The sequence below is a fragment of the Pezoporus occidentalis genome, unplaced genomic scaffold (assembly GCF_034315485.1).
Source record: "Pezoporus occidentalis ecotype Australia unplaced genomic scaffold, CSIRO_AGI_Poc_V1 ctg93, whole genome shotgun sequence".
In the NCBI taxonomy this organism is placed as follows: Eukaryota; Metazoa; Chordata; class Aves; order Psittaciformes; family Psittacidae; genus Pezoporus; species Pezoporus occidentalis.
The window spans coordinates 6,677,231-6,694,897 of record NW_026916294.1 but is presented as its reverse complement, the minus strand read 5'-3'; the positions used below and the strand labels follow the sequence as shown (position 1 = coordinate 6,694,897).

Here is a 17,667-nt window from a genome sequence, read left to right as displayed (position 1 = left end):
GAAATATTATAAGAGCTGGAGAGGAAACATGAGAACTTTACATGGCAGTTTTATGTTTAGAACAGGGAGGCTGTTCTAGCTGTGAGAATTTCACTTTTTTGTTCAGGACAGTCTCTCAGGGTGCAAGAGAAAAATGATCAAAGGAAAGAAGTGTGGCAGTTCTTTGTAAGGAGTGACTGCTATCCTTACCCTTGTTGGCTCTGGGTCTGGTCATTCCACTGCTGAAGTTAATAGGAAAGCTTGAATGGCTTCAGTGGCAACAGACCCTAAAGGAGGGTACTTGTCCCATATCTTTTATCTTTGTAGCTGATTATAAAGTGTTTGAGCTAGATGATCACTCCGGGCTGTTTTCTACCTACCCTCCTAGCTTCTACTCTTACCCTCCATTTACTTATAAGTAATGTTCAGGAACCTTGTTACAGCTGATGTAAGGTAAGAGAGGCTCTGCCATCCAGTCTGTAGTTGCCACATGTCATCCTCTCCAGGCTTTTTATGTTATAAAAATTTCTTCTTAATACCTCAAAGAGAAATACTCTAGTAATTATAGCAGCAATTTCCTTCCTTAGCTTTACTGTTTCTTCTCTCCTGTGCAGATTATTTCATTTAAGCTGATATCCTGAGCAATTATAGTACAACATCATTTGAGACGTAATCACCTCTGGCTAACCTCTTCAGGATCCCTTGGATACGAATGTGTTGATGTCTAAGCATCCCAGTGAGAACATTTCAGTGAGAAAAAAAACTATATGAAATCTAATATTTCCCAGGAAACTTGGTCAGAAATAGAGCAGAATAAGTGTTCTCTGTTAGGGAGAGGCAAGGAGTATCAGAAGAAGATACTGCACTGATTTTTATGGCTAGGAAGAATAACTGTGATCATCTATTCCCATTCCCTACAAAAAATAAGCCAAGATTTTGGCTGCAGCCGGTGCTACTGGCTGTAGTGGGCCACATCCAAAACCCTGTGCAGTCACTGGGAAAAATGCTATTGGCTTCAGTGAGGGTGTTGGAACAGGGTCAGTGTGAACAGAAGCCCAGCAGTACAGCACAGCTGTAGGAAATCCCCAGTTTGTACCGAGCAGTGATTATCTGCCAGTAAACATGGAGTGTAAGTGGCTTCCTGGAGGCAGGCGAGTGCCTTTTCTAGCGTTTCTTCCCTGGTTCTGTGGCTCTGTTCCTTGGGGTGGGAAGGAAACTCAGGGAAAACATCCAGGGAGGAATTACTTCTCTCTTCCTCCCCACTCTATCTGCAGCCACTTCCCCTGGGGCTGCTTTCTGTTGCTGCTGAGTACCTACACAGAGCAACTTCTCTGTTCCCTGTTGTGGATGATGTAACGGAGACAGCTGGAGTCCAATGTGTTCATCTGATGGTTTGGTAAATAAAAAAACAAGAGCTATTCTTTGGTTTGGGAATAGCTTAATAGAAGTTGATAAGAAATTTGAAAGGCGTTTGTGTGTGTTTCGGTCATTTGACAAAAACCAGCAACAAATCACTACATCCAAAATGTATTAGATCTGTCTGACTAGTCTGGGGGAAAAATGCAAACCATCTAAAACTAAAAGAATACTTAGAAGTGCTCCTCTAGGGCTCCTTTGGGGCTTCAAAATGCACCAATTCAGAAATACTGCATTTTGTGACAAAATGGCAGTTTGCATTTTAGCAGTGGCAAATCTCAGCCTATACGTATAATTAGTGTTTCCGGCTCCTACAAAAAAAGCAAAATTGCATTGTGAAGGAGGTGATACGACAGGATAATTCCCACTGGTGATGTAAAACCTCTCTTTCCCACAGTTACAGCTGCTTTGGCGTGCATGTTCCCCAGCCCAGCTCTTTGCAGATGAAGGAAAGGTGAGTTGAAGCCTTCAGGATTTGGTATTTTGCACAAAAATACTCATTTTTAAAACCACATTATAATTCCTACCCAGGTGAGTAATAACTTGAAAGTGCTAATTATGGCGCAGGGTTTTGTGATACACAAACAGCTGGGCCTTGCTGCTCTTCCTGATGAACAAACTTGCCAAACCAGGCCTCCAGCTGACTCCTGCAATAAAGGCAGCAACTGTTACAGTGGTCTCTGAGAGGCAAAAGGTCTCACTTCTCAGAGGATGCTCTCTCTGAGTAAGAATTTCCTCTCGCTTGTAGGAACATGTGCAGTCCTCCCTGTGCTGGCCTCTTTGCTGGTTATCTGCAGCTTTGACAAGGCTCACTTACAAATGGGTTAAATAGTGTCTTCCCTTCCTTCCCTCAAGTCTCCTCATAGATAAGGCAGGGATATTGAGGAATGGTGTTTGGCTTTCTTTCTTTCAAGTTATGATCTTTTGCTGTAACACTGTCAAGCAAATTGGCTAAGGCAGACAGAATTTGAAGTTTGGATTCCCATCACTTAAAGTATCTTGAGGACACTGACATCTGAAAACTCCCCATCCCTGGGCAAGCAGGTAGGTGTTTGAACACAAGTGTCTAGCATTATTTTAAATGCCCTCTGTGCCCTGAATTCTAGTTGCCTCTCTGCTACCAGGCAGAGATTTCCCTGACAAGGAGGAGATTTAGATGAGACATGAGTCAGAAGTTCTTTACTATGAGGGTGCTGAGGCCCTGGCAATTTTCAAAGCCAGGTTCGACGGGGCTTGAAGTAACCTGCTGTAGTGGAAGGTGTCCCTGCCTTTGGCAGGGGGTTGGAACTGGATGAGCTTTAAGGTCTCTTCTGACCCAAACCATTCTATGATACTATGATATCTGTCTGTCCTGTGACAGACCCACACTCTTCTGGAAAAACAAAGAAAGGGCAATCAGGTGAAAGGCCACGACAGCCTGAAGGGATTTAGCAGCTAAAGGGGCTTTGCTGGGACATAGCAGTGCAGCACAGGGAGACAAGAGCTACCTCTGCACAAGCTGGACTGTACTGCCATAGCACACCAGCTGGGCCTGTAAACCCTGCTCTGCCGTCAGCACAACCACCCTGGCAGAGCAGCTTTTTGATGTAGCTAATAACTCCATTAGTCCAGGGATAACTCTGTTATCCTTGCACAACACTTCATTGCACCATGTCGATACCCCCTGAGGAACTGTTCTAGGGCCTTTGATAAAACAGGAGGTGAAAAACTGTGGATCACAACTTGGAGAACAAAGCTCCAAGAAGTGGCACTGGAAAGCACATACCACCTCTTACGAGTCACAGGCAAGTTGAGCATTTGGTCAAAACCAAGTACCTGTGGCTGTAGCAATAGCCTGATTTATACCAGTAGGGAATCCAACCCTTTGCTTTTTGCACTCTGCTGTAGCTTTAAAGGTGAGCATGCACCAGGAGGACACAACTGACCAGGGTACATACAAATCTGCTTCTTCTATAAGTTAAAGGGAAGAAATAGAGCTTGTCTACAGCTACTTGTTTTGCTTGACATGCACCCTCTTGCAGCAGCAGGGGGAAAGAGCTCATTTTGGGCAGAAGCAGTGCCTGCTCCTCTTAGGAACAGCTTGTGAGCTCTGCATTGGTGTTCAGGGGCAGGTTTACTTCTGTCTGATTACTTTTGAACAAACAACAGTGTAGGGTTATTAGCAGCATCCCTATTATGTTTCTAATAGTCTTGTTAACATGCAGGAAATCGATGCTAGGAAATGTTAAAGAGCGTACAGAGGAAAGTTAGTGTACTACGCTTTGAGGCCCATCCAGATTTTGTCAACAATAATTGCTCTTCTCCAGGGATCATCGCAGCTTTTTGTTTGTCCTCAGTAAGAAAAAAGCCAATAATTGACACAGGCTGAGCTCTTTACCTTTTGCTCAGTCATCTGTAGGTAAAATGTGTGTGCCCCAGCAACAGGGACCATACAGTATTTATTTATCTCAGGAGAAGGATTACAGTATAGAAATGAAAAATTGAAAGTCTTTAAGAAGATGGTTACAGAATCAGTGAGGAAAAGGGGCCCAGTGAATAAATGAATTAACCTCACATTGCAGAAATATTTTTCAACTCTTTCTACAATGCAGGCTTCCTCTTAGTCTCCTCGTCCACTGATTTCACTCCTGCTTCCATGGTGGTAAATGTGGATACTAGTCCTCTGCATCACAGAAATACTGCAAGGTACTCAGATTTTAAGGGGCTCAGAGCCACTCAAACATTAGTGGCATTTACCCCCCTAGTCACCATCCCAGCTCGTTTGGCCTCTCTCACATGTGGACTCCCCTGCCTTATTTTAACCTGGAAGATTCAGAAAGCCACTGTGATCTCTAGGAGGGAGAATTCCTCTCACTTTATCCCTGGAGAGTCAGTCACTGAGTGACATGTCAAACACTGTATTGAATAAAATCGGACAGGCAAGACAATGGCATCATTTTTGGTGAATGGTAGAGCCCTCATGCAGGTGTGCTAAGGTCAGAAACATTGAGTACCACTTTCCCAGTATTCCCATGCAGAAAGCACTCATGATGCAGGTATCTGCATTTTCTGAGTCTAAACCGACCCTAAAATAGCTTGGGGCAACACTGCAAAACCCCAAAGGAGTTATCTGGAGCCCCCCATTGTCAGCACTAAAAGAGGAAGAACTGAGGAAGGACAGAACACAGGTACAGGTGTAGTGAGTGCATTGCTAGGTATATTGCTCCTCTCCTAGTTTACTTCCCCCACTGCTGTCTCATAGAACGCTTTATCTTTTATGCTGAAGGAAATATGACACTGTTGATCAGCACTGCTTCTGGCATTGTAATAAAACGAAATGAGATCAAACATACTCGGCCGTTACTTGAGCGAGTCAGACTTGCTGACCTTCACTGTGGCTGTTAATGTGCTGAAGTCTGTCTTCCAGCTGTAAAAACTGTCTCTCCTTTCTGAAGTGAGAACAAGGAAAGGAAACAAAAAAAAGGCAGAAGGAAAAGAATTTTACACTTACAACATTCCCCCCCCCCCCCTTTCTTTTTAACTATTTTATCCAGTCATAGTTATCACCTAATTCATTACATGTTCCTATAGAATAAAGTCTTGCTGTTTGCACATGCAGGCTTAGTGTCTAAATAACTCATTGCAGACCCTCAAAATATCTCTGTATAGTCAATCAGAACCAATGTATATGTAGCAACTACCAATCATCCATGATTTATCAGTCTGCCAGGTGGGGTTTGCCTTGCGTTCACAAGGAACAAACTGTCCTGTGGCATAAGCATCCAGTGGGATGAACAGAGCTTGGGCTGGTGGGAGAAGCTGGCTGAGTGGAGGACTACCCAAAATTGTCATTTTCTCAGGCAGATGTTAATGAGGCTTGCTCAGCTTTTCGTGAAATATCATTTGCAGCACACAGGGCCCGCTGACAGAAGGAGTTCTGGTGAATCTCACAGAGGTAGTTTAAGCCATTAAAGCCTCCTGCCATGTGCTCCCTCTGTCCATGAGACTTCTCATCCTTGCAGCTCCAGTGGCTGAATAAAAGAGGGGCCTGAACCTTAGCTGGTGCAGCTCAGAGTCTGATGCATTATATTATACTGCCAGTTAAGGTGACATGCATGGGGAGGGAGTCACGCTACAATCACAGCCTGACCACCACAGCGCTCTGAGTCAAAGGGGAAAGGAAGGAGCTTCTCTTTCCTGAGACGTTGCTGCTGAGTCAGAACAGCAAGGACATTAACTGAATTGCTAGGTGGTTGAAAGTATTATTACTTTTTACACCTGCTCTTGTATGTGTCAGGGGAGAGCTTGAAACAATAGAAAGGCTCGCAGATCCCACAGATTCTCAATAAACTCAGAGGGCAATATTTTAATTTCCTTCAAGACTAGGAACACCAGTTCCACTTTCAAAAGCAGCTGAGGTAGCTTAGGTACCTCAGGGCTCTTATGTATGATCTGTTGCAGGCAACTGCGTGTTAACTGTGGCTGCCCAGTACAAGACAGTTTCACTGCCCAGACTAATGTATGTGAGGATGTCCATGGTTTCAAACCCAGGCTTGTGGCTGTGTGGTTTCGAAACTGGTTAAAGCTGACTGGGTGCCTAACATCTGACTGAAAGCCAATCGCAGAGTGCTCTGGAGCTCCTGCCCAGACAGCAGCTCTGTGGTCCAAGTTTAATGGGGGTGGCTTAAGAGGACCAGGATCCTATGTGGCTATCCCTGCTATGCAGGAGTAACCTTCACATTGTGAGGGAGAGGTGAGAGCAGGAACCATTTCAGGTGTCTGATCCGCATCTGTCACACGCTGTGTGTGCTCAGCTGGATGAACAGAGGTGACAGCTCTAGGACAGATTATAAGATTACTATATGTAGTTTTATCCCCGTGGACAGAGAGACATCTGAACACCTGACTAATAACTACTGAGCCACCACAGCGTGGTGTTTCAAGAAAATCAAAGTCACTGATGGTCTCTGGTAGATCACATGGTTGGAAGAGCTAATTGGTATCCAGTAGGGTTAATCACACCTAAATTCCCATAAGATGGCTCTCTTGGGCACTAGTAACAGTGAAGCTGTGAGCTGTGTGGCTGGCAGTGCAAGGCTGCCTGCACATTTACCTAGCCATTGCTATGAGAAATGTAGTTATGTGCCTAGAGGTAAAATGGAAATGTCATTTAAGTTCTAACCAATTCCTTACAGAATTACGCCAAAAGTTAGGTGTCAAGTTTATAAATTCAGATTGAAAGCATCCATACTGTGCTTTGTTCCTGCTTAACTGAGTTGGTAACTGCTCTGAGAAAGTGGTGCAGTGTTGAATATCTTCCTGTAGTAATTACAAATGCATATGAAAATCAGCTACAAAACAGGGAAGTGCTTTTATCCTGATTTTGCAGATGGAGAGCTGAAACACTAAAGGCCAAATCTAATAAAGAATTACAGTACTGCAGCACCTATCTTGCAGTCATCTGGTGCCCATATGGGATTCAGAACACAGACACCTAGTCTCCGTTTAGAGGAGCCTACATACATAGGACAGGCTCATCCCCTCTAAGTGGGAACTAAAGTAGCCAGTTTATTAAGAGAGAAGTTGCCTTAAGTCAGTACTCCTGGGTGTCTCTGATTTGAGCTGTCCAGCTAAGAAATGCTATAAGCAAGGATAGGTGTTAGACTTTACACCTCGGCTACTTCAGTCAGGTTTCTGAAGAGTTTTGGCTTTGGATCACGGGCCATACTCTCCTCTAGATGGGTATCCCTGTTCCCACTTTTAGTAGGGATCCCTCATCTCTCTTAAAATACCAAAGGAAGAGGAGGCCACCTCTCCCTTTTCACAGTGCTTTAGTGGCCTGCTTTTCAGGAAGATCCAAGTTTAATCTCCCTTTCCCTTCCTTCCCACACTGGAGCTGTTCCTTGCATCAGAAATAATGTGAGAGCAAGGCAAGCAGTAGGAGGGAGTTTAGCTCTGCAGTGTGCTGCCTGGGGATGGTATCTGGGGAATATAAATGCTTTCTGGGTGTAAAGCAGGACCCGCTTTGATGCATCCTGATGGATATGCTAACTACAGTAGTATGGATATAGTCTCCTTACACAGGATTTCCAAAATATTTTTTGCACAATGATGCAGCTATAACATAGCTGTGAGGATTCCCCTCTTCAGTCCCTCTTGACAGAGACATTTCCAGCTCTCCTGTGAGATGGCAGACATGTGAATCCCCTTAGGCAAGTGCAGGACCTGGCTGTCCCAAGTTGCGTCCTTTAATGACTGTTATTTTGATGCCTGTCCAAGTTTGAGAACAAGGAGCTTGAAGTGCCTGTGTGTAAGCTTTTTCCAGATTGCAGTTCTGCCTCCTTCCCTCTGTAGTTGCCTACATTCCACTTTGAATTTGACCTTCAGTAGCTCACTTAGGTACCCAAGCAGAGTGTGTGACAGAGCAAAGAGCTGAATGCAGTCTCCCAAGTCTTGATCTATCTTTGGATCTGTCTTTCCCTTCAGCTGATTTAGATGAGGCCTTAGCTTTACTCACTCCTTGCCCAAGCAAAGCTTCTCTTGATGTTTAAACTTATGGCCAAATATTAATTTGAGAGCTAGGGACAATAAAACAGACTCTATGCCCCACAAGAGAAAATGAAAAACGTATTCAAGTGAAATCTTTCCACAAAAGCACGTAGATGCTTCTGTTGTTTTTCTCATCTAATGGTACAAATACAGCAATGCCAGCTCCTAACAGCCAGGCACACAGTAATGGCTGCCAGTTTTCCTGGCTGATAAAAGCAGGATCGACACCTCAAAAGAAAGACGTTAGCTGGAGAAACGTCTGAAATACGAAATACTGCAGGATGTTGCAAAACAAGTGGGCACCCTGAGCCTTGTTTAGCAAGTTCACCCATCACTGAGACAGCGCCCACCCTAGCAGTGGGTAAGGTATTCTTGGCTGTATGTGCAATATCAACACTGAAAAGGACTTGGAGACAAATACAGCTTGAAATGATGATCCCTCAGGCTTTCCAGAAGGAGAATTGATTAAACCAGATGGGGAGTATTTAACCACAGCAGGCCGGATTCTCAGATAATGTAAATCAGCTTCACCCCACCGATGATCTACAGCAGCTGGAACCTCTTGCTTCAAAGGACCAAGTTGCAGTCTTCTGAGCTATTGAGTCCATATACATTTTAACCAGTAAAATTAACAAAGCCAGTGTGTGGTGGAGTGTGGGGGGGGAGTAATCCTTGATTTGCCAGAAATTGCTGAGACTTAAATAGTAATTTCTCAACAGACTTTTCTCTTGGCTTTTAGACCTTTTTGCTGAACCTCGTAACATAATCAATACAGAAATAACACATTTGAATGGCCTTGGGTAGTAGCAAGCCATAAAAGCTTTGGAAGGCTGTTAACATGAAAATCCTCCTTTCAAAGTGGAAGTTGTTTTTAAGGACAAGACAGCAGCTGCTTTGAAATGTCTGTGAATTCTTTTTCCTTGCAATTAGTAGCAAACAATAAAGGCCTCTCTTCTGAGCACGGATGGCATTGCCTTGGCTTTGGCAGCTTTTGTCTTTTCTAAATGATAATAACTGTGCATGTTCGTTTCTGTTTAGTAGGGAATGTGTATCCCTGTAAAGCACGCTCGTTCCACGTGCTAGCTATAGGCATGTTGTTCTGAGAAACCGTTTCAAGTCTGGGCTTCTGTAATTAGTGTTTTTACTGATACATAATATAAACCTAATAGTGTTGTTATGGGGAGCTTACATGAAATTGGTAAGTAGTGAAAACTCTTACTTGCCCAGCTGCTCAGCAGTTGTCTCTCAGTCCCCTCATGCCTCGCAGGGCTTTGTGTTTCTACTAGGAATAAGAATTTGCTTTGTGTACGTGAAGTAGAGGGATGGAGGAAAGGTTTGTTTGGGTGCTTTCAATTATTTGTTGCTGTGTAAATGGTTTCAGGCAGCATTTGAATGGAAAATCCCCAGTGAATTGGCTTGTATCTCCCTTTGCTGAGGATAACAAGGCATTAGTTGGCAACTTAGCTGAAGCTTGTTCCAAGCTCTGCCATGGACCCAATGTGAGAGCTATCTGTTTACCTGATAACGCTTTCAGTCAGAATCCTTTTCTTAGTGACCATAGTGCCTTGGCTGCTTCAACAGGCTCAGCTCTGAGCTGCAGCTGATAGTCCTGAACTGGGAAAAACATACCCAGGAATACCTGCTTAGTTTCAAATGTGCCTACCTTGTTTCCGGGCTAGGAGGCCCTTTGAGAGGAGCTGTTCAGTTGCTTTGTTATTTGAGAATAGCTTCCATCTTCTATAGGTGGTGACTCTCACAAGGATAAAGCTAGGCATTTCATTTTAAGTTCGTGTTGTCTACAGAGTTTTCTTCGTTGGGTTTTCTTCTCCTTGAGGAAATTCTTGCTTTTAGACAGTGAGATTGTTGGAACCGGAGAGGACTTAGGCTGGTCTCTTGAAATGCATTCCACATAAACCCAGAGATTATCTCTAGCTTCTCCTTTAGTGTTTCTTCTCTTTTAGCAGGTGAAGACAAGAAGAATTTCTGCTTCAGAACTTGGCTGCTGAGGGCCAAGTTGCAGGGTTTGCTGGGACGCTCCTGCCACTGTGTTCCAGGAAATGATGGTTAAGTCTCCAGCTGGAGATTTACTCTCTTCCAGTTAGTAATGGATTGCTTCTAGTCCTGTGCATTCAAATATGTGATTTAGCTGTCTGAAATCATGAAACAATTTTAGGTCTGAGGCTGTATTTTGTGGTGTTTGGGTCATATGTTCAAGTTTTATGGCTTACCACGAGGGCTAGAACTCTCCCAGAGGCTGAGATTTTTGTTGTCCTTTGATTCTGGGAGTTGAGGCTTTAATTAAAAGCATCAAGCAGTAAGAGACTCCCAGTAAAAGCGTAAGGTTGCAACCTTGGACTTAAGGGAGGGGTATGTTTTTTTCAGATTGCTTAAAGGCTACAAAGGTCACTTGTTCAATTTGAGCAGGCCTGGGGAGTTTTTTGTTGGTGCTGATTGTTTTTTTTTCCTTCAACTAGAATCTCATCTAGGAAACCTAAGGGAATCAGGGAAGTCAAAATGATTTGGAGATAGTCTGAAAAGAAAACCTGTGAAGAAAACCTTCCATTTTAAGCATTTAGATGAAGATAGAAGTATTCAGCTGATGAGTCTGGGCAAAATACTTCTTGAGGACAAAACAAAGCATGAAGTACTACTACAGTTTGCAAAGAAGGGAGCACAGCACCGAAGGAGATGAGGTGTTTCATTGCAAATTAGATTCCCATTTATAAGCACATACGTCACAAAACTGTCACAGGGCAGAGCTGGGGGTATGGAAGAGCTTCTGTCATTTGAAACATTTGTATCAAAAGCGAGCATCTTTCAGAAAGTTCAGTTTCTGCTCAAGCAGAGCTTGAAACCAAGATTACACATTAAATTCTCCATGCTATGTTATGCAGGAGGTCAGACTTCATGCTTATTATAGTCTTCTGGTCTTAACATTTGTTAATCTGTTTCTGTGTACTTGCATTGCTGTGTGCACTAGAATTTCTTACCTCCTTGGGTAAACTAATCCAAGGGGGGAGCTTAAGTTTCCTCTCATTACAGCTTGTGAACGGCTTTAGGTTTCGGTGAAAACTCTTCTGTCAAAATGCGTCTCGTCTGCACGAGACACAGATGCTGCAAAGACGTAAATATCACACAGAGGAGAGGACAAGACTGAGGTTGCTTGAGTGACTTTAAATAGATATTTCTATGCAAGTAGCTGTGGTGTTGTATTCTGGTTTGGTTTTTTTTTGTTCCTTGTTTTGTTGTTGTTTTGGGTTTTTTTAATCTAATCTGAACTTTCAATTCCTAGGACTTCTTAGTGGTTTTTGAGAAAACTACAGTATTGTCTTCAGGTTTTTCCCTTCAGCAGTCAGCAGCTGGTTAGAAGCTTAACCCTAATGAAACTGGTTTTGCATTGGACTTTTCTGTAGGCCATGTTGACCAGCCTCACTTCTGCAGCACCAACAAGATTTAACACAGAGATGAGGAAAGGCACCACTCTGCTTTTCATGTCTTTTCCTGGCCAACCTAGCCAGTGTTCAACAGGCAAATTCAAATGTCAGCTGTGCTGGTGCAACCCCACAAATCTGGTAGTGAGCTTGCTCTGCAGTTCAGATAGAAACATGCCTCCAGAGCTGGTCAGCCACCTCTGGTGCAGAAAAAGCAGGGCTGTTGACTTGGGGGGAAAGCAGTGTTCAAAATCCATTCTGGCTGGCAAACCTTAATGCATGCATTGTCTCCCAGTGACCAAAGCAGTGTTAGTGGGCTCCATAGTCCTTGCAGAAGCAATCACAATAGTGACAGCATTCAGAGGGAGCAGAAGTGCTCTTCTTGCCTCCTCACCTTGGGGTGACGCAGTTGCTGTCTCTTCTAGCCAAGAAGAGAAATCATAGAACAAAGGAGGAAAAGTTTTTGGTTTTCTTTTTCCCCCAGGATAGCTGAGTGTCTGTTCATCAGTATGCTGTAGGAGATGTACTTTTTGTTGTAGAAATGCGCTTGTTTCACTGTTCATTTATTAGACAAAATAACAGCGCTCACATGACAGTTTTCTTCTTTTTTGAGCCTAATTTCATGAATCCCTGCAGAAGGCTAAATATACCTATTCAATTTGCACTTAGGAAGTATATTGCTACATTTATAAATACTCTCATCTTTTTTTCTGTAATAGTACGGGCATTCTCTATTTGGAATGAAAATTCATCCTAATCTTTTATGTTTTACAAAAGTGAGCTTTCTCCCTGCTCTCAGCTTCTTTCCTTTTACTACCTTGGTGGTAGACCAATATCTGGATTTATTCTCAAGGGACCCTGAGGAGGCTGTTAAGCTCCAGTGCAAATATCTATATAATTTTTCCTTTCAATTTTTTTTCTTAGGCACCATGTAATTCCTGAGTGTGCCTCATAAATCCACCAAATAGCTGTTGCTCTTCCATCTGATGGCTCATCAGCTTGTTGTTTGAGAGATACAAAAGAGAAAGACTCCTTACTTAAGCAGGTTTGGAAGCACACAAGGAGCATAAAGGGCAAAATGCTTCCTTGGGGGATGTCAGGAAGAGGTGCAAAAAGGAGTTTTAAAACCCTCAAATGGCAGCTGTTGGTTCTAGGTGCTTTTCTTTCCCAGTCAGCATCAGCTTTTATCATAGTCTTCAGTATTCCAGGTAGTTGAGTAAAATCTTCTCATGAAAGACAGGGAAGTAAATGTCTTGCCATCTCATGTGAATCTCATGTGCCACATTCCACAAAGGAATTTTACTCAGGTTTTTTATCTTTTTTCCACCTTTTCTGGATGTTAGGTCTGCTTCTGTTCTTGTGGTGTAATAACAAGTATTGCTACTGAGGTGGAGAGTAAGTGTAATAAGTTAAAACTGGATCTGCGTTAAGGCACCGCTGTCAGTTTTTGCTTTATCCTATACTAAGAACCAGCTGCATAGGCATTGAATAAGTACTGCAAAACTTAACCTACTCGTGCAGGACTCCTGCTATGTAACTGAAAGCCTACTCAGAACAAATTAACTGCTGTGCTGAAAACTTGCGCTTCTCATTGTAAGCCCTGCAACATCAGTATTTTCCCTGCGCTTCAGCTTCTGGAGTCAGGTGATTTTAAAGCTATTTTTCTCAACATATATGCACACAAACATGTATATTTATATGCTTGCTTTTCTGTACTGGTGGAGAAAGCAATGAAAATATGATTACTTCCTAAATTGTCAGAAGTGAGGTGAACAAGAATTCAGATGTATGGATTTTTTTTAAACAGAAGGGCTGCTTTTAGACAGACCTGATGATTTTGTTTTTAGATCAGATTTTTGCCCTTTTAACATTCAGGGTTGGAAATACTTAGGCTGCATATTTTTTCCAATTACATCTGTCATATACATAGCAATCTCTTACACTGGCTTTTGATCTAGAGCAATTTAACTGAGAGGAAAAATCTCCCTTTAAATGGACTTCATTTTCTTGAACCCTGGCAGCGTTTAAAAGTGATCTCCACTATCTCACTTTGCTTTATATTCAGTTCAATTTGAGGTGTTTATTCTCATCCACCCCTTTGTATTGTTTATTGTTCCCTTGAACAAAGCAAGACATATTTCTTTCTCAGCAGAGGAACAACCTGGGCTTGTTTCCAAGGCATTTTTGGAGCAAAGTAAGCCATGGCTGCTTGCAGCAGTGCAGAAGAGACTCTCAGCTACACCCTTATCAGGATAGGTTTGTGGTTATTGACTTAAAGTACATCAGTGACCTGCTTAATCAAGACATTCAAAAGGGAGAAAAAATGGGCCCCTGCTTCATTCACTCTGTAGTTCCATGCAATGAACAGCTTAGAAATAAACTCAGTGTTGTCCGAATGGCTTGAGATTACTAGGAATGCAGACAGGGATTGCTGTGACTAATGTGTTTGCTGGACAGATATTGTTATGGGGAAGAAAAGGAATAGCATAATAGGAAGGAATAAAGGTAGTAACCTGCAGGTAATTACTTGCTATCTGCAACTTATTGCAAGGATAGAAAAGTCTATTTTTGGTCTACATGGAACGCTTTGTTTAGTAATTTAACCATCAGCCTTTTGATGTACATTGTATGCCTCTAGCATCCTATTTGCTTCCTTTGTTAATGTAGCAGCATCTCGGGTTGAATGATTCAAGAGTGTTTCTGAAATAACTACTAAATTTTCTTCTTGGACAGGCTGCTGCAATACCTCTCTATTTAGTGTGTAATACCCGCTTTGTGTCATTGCTGTAAGTCTCATTATTTTATAAGCCTTCACGGGCTATGTATAGCATTGCTTTAAGTAGGTGATGTTTCAGTAGTCCCTCCCTATCAGCTGCTTTTTTTTTAACTCTCCTGCCTTTCTGTATACTATATAAGTACAGATTATAAACCTTTTTTTCCTTATCTGAAGCATATAAAGCAGAAATGGAGGTGTCTAGAGAGCTAAAAACTATTAAAGGTATGGAAAAGACTTCCATACAAAGACAGGCAGAGAAGATTAATATTGCTTAATGCAGAGACACAAGACCATGCTATTCCTACACTAAATAATTAGTCTTACAGCAAAGGCAAATTGTGTGCATTTTGCTTCTCTCCAAGTAAAATAAGAGCAAAAGGATTTAATGCAACTGTCAAATTGCAATGTAATATATGTAAAAATGCAAGGCCACGCCTTTACAAAGGGTGCAATTCAGGGAAGCTCATCTCTGTGAGGCAGCAATGACTCTTCATCCTGCACTTTTTTACACATGCTGGGGGCCTCACTCATTAAAAGCTGATTTTGGCGTGTGCTTGCAACATGTGTGAATTGGAGTAAGTGCTGCAGCAAGGGTGCTGCTGGGTGAGCCATGAGAGGGAGTTGCTCCTTTTGGAAGATGCATGTAGTAAATGTCTGGATGGCTGGCATGTAATATCACCTGCAGGTGTGTGCCCAAGGGCTGCCCACATGTACAAGTCATGAACTCCTTATATTTGTGAGTTGCCATTGCTTGGAAGAGCTCCATGGCCAAGGCATGCAGCCCCATTCATACCGGGGTCAGGGCAATTCCTAGTGCAAGTACAGGCTGGGAAGAGACTGGATTGAGAGCAGCCCTGAGGAGAAGGACTTGGGGTGTTGAGTGACAAGAAGCTCCCCATGACCTGGCAGTGTGCGCTTGAGCCCAGAAACCAACCATGTCCAGGGCTGCATCCCCAGAGCGTGACCACCAGGTCAAGGGAGGGGATTTTCTCCATCTACTGTGCTTTGGTGAGAGCCCCTCTGCAGTCCTGTGCCCAGCTCTGGGGACAATAACACAAGAGGGATGTGGAGGTGTTGGAGTGAGTCCAGAGGAGGCCATGGAGATGCTGCAAGGACTGGAGCAGCTCTGCTCTGGAGACAGGCTGAGAGATCTGGGCTTGTTCAGACTGGAGAAGAGAAGGCTCCAGGGAGACCTTAGAGCAGCTTCCAGTGCCTCTAGGGGACCTACAAGAAATCCGGAGAGGGGCTTTTGACAAGGGCCTGTAGGGACAGGACAAGGGGGAAATGGCTTTAACCTGAAAAAGGGTAGATGCTAGGAAAAAAAGTCTTCACTATGAGGCTGGTGAGACCCTGGCACAGGGTGCCCAGAGAAGCTGTGGCTGCCCCATCCCTGGCAGTGTTCAAGGCCAGGTTAGAGGGGGCTTCGAGCAACCTGGTCTAGTGGAAGATGTCCCTACCCATGGCAGGGGGCTGTAACTGGATGAGCTTTAGGGTCCCTTCAAACCCAAACTAGTCTGTGATCCTATGAAATTAAACTGATCCATCCTAAACACCTAACAGCGTGTTGGCATCACAGCCCTGGCAGTGCCTATGTTCCACTGTGTTTGCAGTAACATCAAGAGGTTGTTTCCCAGTCACACCAGCAAGACACCTGTGCCCTAGTTCTTTCCTCAGAAGTCCCCAGCTGTGCCCAGAGAGCGTGTCTGTACTAGCTACCACAGCAGTGACCTAAAGGTGAGGCAGGTTTTCAAGCACTGCTGACTGGCTGTTTCCAGAGGCAGGGACTTCAGTATAGGTGAACGTGATCAGCGGTGGCATGGTGGATACATCAGTTTGATAATTCTACAGGAAATGTTAGTCATGAAGGCACCACCGATGCCCCTTCAGTATCAGGCTTATAGTGGAGTGACAGCCTGGCTCTACTGGAATTGCCTTGATGCATGTCCTCTGTCAGGGAGGAGACAAGCTCCAAATTCCCCAGGGGCTTCCTTGTTCCTGTTGTTGAAAATCACTTGATCCTAGAGTTATCCAGGTTGCCAAGTCACCTCCCTAGTTCTGGATGGGTGAGTTGAATTTCATTTTGGAGATCTGGTGGCAAATGGACTTACTCCAGTCTGTTTTATGCTGTGCTGCAGTGTAGTTTGTAACTATATCACGTAAGTTGTTAGTGTTGAGAGCTCTGGGCCATCCTTTTAGGTTTTTGCATGGTGAAGAGAAAAAAAAACAATCTCATCCTCACATTCTATTCTCCATTGCTTTTCAGGATTTAGATGCTATAGCTGGAGGCCTGTGTTGTGTAGAGTTTGTGCTTCATTGAGGAATCTTGAATGTAGAAGCCTACAGAGGCTTAGCTTTGGACATGAGGGGGAGGGATTAAAATGGCATGCAATCTGTGGGGTTTTTCTTCCTCACCATTATCTAAATTAACAGTTTACTGTTTTCTTTGTGTCTCTTCTATTATAGGCTTAAGTGCTTAATCTAAAGCTTAAGGGCCTTAGCATGAACAAATAGAGAAAAGTCCTCAAGGAAATACAGCTGTGGTCTCTTGAAACAGGCGGTATTTAAAGCACCAAACACACAGATCTCCCACCCTGTAGTTTTCTGTCATATGAAGAGCAAGTGGCCTACACATGTGTAGCTCTGTGCTGCCAGCACACCCAGTAAACTGAAGGTGGAAAGCTTGCTGGGAGAGGCAAGCTTGGTGCTCTTGAGAACCCTAGGGAAAAGGCCTCCTTTGGGTGATGGGGAGCTAATGAAACCCGTGGCTACACTGGGCTTAGTTTAGGTGGCTTTGCCAAGCCTACAGGTACAGCTTCCCAGCTTTGTTAAATTCCCTGTTAAATCCAGAGGGATAACCTCACCCTACTTGGTGAAGTAGATATCCCCCTGCCTGCAAAGACCTAACAAATCCTGCTTTGCTGCTGGAGGAGGAGAGATAATGCACCTCTTCAGGAGGGACTGTGGACAGCCAGAGGACATGGAGGAGCGCTAACTTGGAGACACTAGAAACCTGGGATGAATTTTTGGTAGCAGAGCTCAAGGTACCTCATATCAATAGCTTCTAAGAAGTTATTTTATTTTATTTTATTTTATTTTATTTTATTTTATTTTATTTTATTTTATTTTATTTTCTTTTATTTTATTCTTTTATGTTGCTGGCTACTGGTCTTGATGAATAAGCATATAATTTGGTTTATTTTCAACGTTATCAGCTATTTCTGTGGTTTTTAAGGTGCATGAAGAGTTCTTGGTCAGTTGTTAATTATAATTTATTCTAATTACTGCTTGAATCCCTGAGGAAATTAAATGCAAACCACGTGCAGTTTAGCTACAGAGCTGGCCTGCAAATACACAGAAACTCAGGATGATAAACTGTGGTTTGGTGTCTCCTTCCTCTTGTTAGGCTTCCTCTGGCCAAACTCAGTATATTCAAGCACCAAGCACAGACTCAGGGAATGTATTAATCAGAGACAGAGACCATGCTTCATTATATGTGTTGGTGGCACTCGTTTTCCCAACAATTCAATGTGTTTGTAA

The 17,667-nt window shown here is 43.3% G+C and overlaps 2 long non-coding RNA genes across 2 annotated transcripts; both read left to right on the top strand.

Moving 5' to 3' along the window:
- The first annotated feature begins 1,790 nt into the window (after positions 1–1,790).
- Positions 1,791–4,892, top strand: LOC134157244 (uncharacterized). The gene is made up of 3 exons (XR_009962240.1): positions 1,791–1,849; positions 2,310–2,439; positions 3,987–4,892. It is a non-coding gene; the product is annotated as an uncharacterized LOC134157244 (long non-coding RNA).
- Positions 4,893–9,888: 4,996 nt separating this feature from the next.
- On the top strand, positions 9,889–13,672 carry LOC134157160 (uncharacterized). The gene is made up of 3 exons (XR_009962211.1): positions 9,889–9,986; positions 10,966–11,047; positions 12,279–13,672. It is a non-coding gene; the product is annotated as an uncharacterized LOC134157160 (long non-coding RNA).
- Positions 13,673–17,667: the final 3,995 nt, after the last annotated feature.